This window comes from Myotis brandtii, unplaced genomic scaffold (genome assembly GCF_000412655.1).
Source record: "Myotis brandtii unplaced genomic scaffold, ASM41265v1 scaffold3631, whole genome shotgun sequence".
NCBI lineage: Eukaryota > Metazoa > Chordata > Mammalia > Chiroptera > Vespertilionidae > Myotis > Myotis brandtii.
In genome coordinates this window covers 24,366-25,146 of record NW_005363943.1, presented here as the reverse complement: position 1 = coordinate 25,146, position 781 = coordinate 24,366, and positions in this window count along the sequence as shown.

Genomic DNA, 781 nt, shown 5'->3' with positions numbered 1-781 from the left:
TATGTTAGTTATATTTATAATTTTTTGAGTAATCTCCATGGTGTTTTTTGTTTTTTTTCATAATGGGCTGCCAATTTATATTCCCATCAACAGTGTTAAATGCTTCCATTTTCTCCATATCCTTGCCAGCATTTGTTATCTCTTATTTTTTTGATGATAGTCTTTCTAACAGGTGTGAGGTGATATTTCATTGTGATTTTCATTTGCATTTCCCTAATAATTAGTGATGTTGAGCACATTTTCATGTACCTCTTGACCTTTTGAATATCTTCATTAGAAAAATGTCGATTCAGGTGCTTTGACCATTTTTAACAGGATTATTTGTTTTTTGCTGTTGAGTTGTATGAATCACATATGTATTTTAGATATTAACTCCTTATTAGATGGGTGGTTTGCGAATATTTTCTCCCATTCTGTACGTTACCTTTTTATTTTGTAGATTATTTCTTACTTTTCAGAAACATTTGTTTGATGTAGTCCCACTTACTTTTTTATTTTGTTGCTTGTGCTTTAAGTATCATATCCCCAAAATTATTGCTAAGCCCAGTGTCAAGAAACTTTCCCCCCTATGTTTTCTTCTAGAAGTTTTATGGTTTCAGGTCATACATTACAATCTTTAATACATTTTGAGTTAATTTTTTGAGAGTGATGCAAAAAAATGAGTCTAGTTTCAAATCTTTTGTATGTGAATATTCAATTTTCCCAGCACCACTTATAGTAGAGACTCTCTTTTCTCCATTGAGTGTTATTGGCACCCTCATGAAATATTAGTTGAGAATAT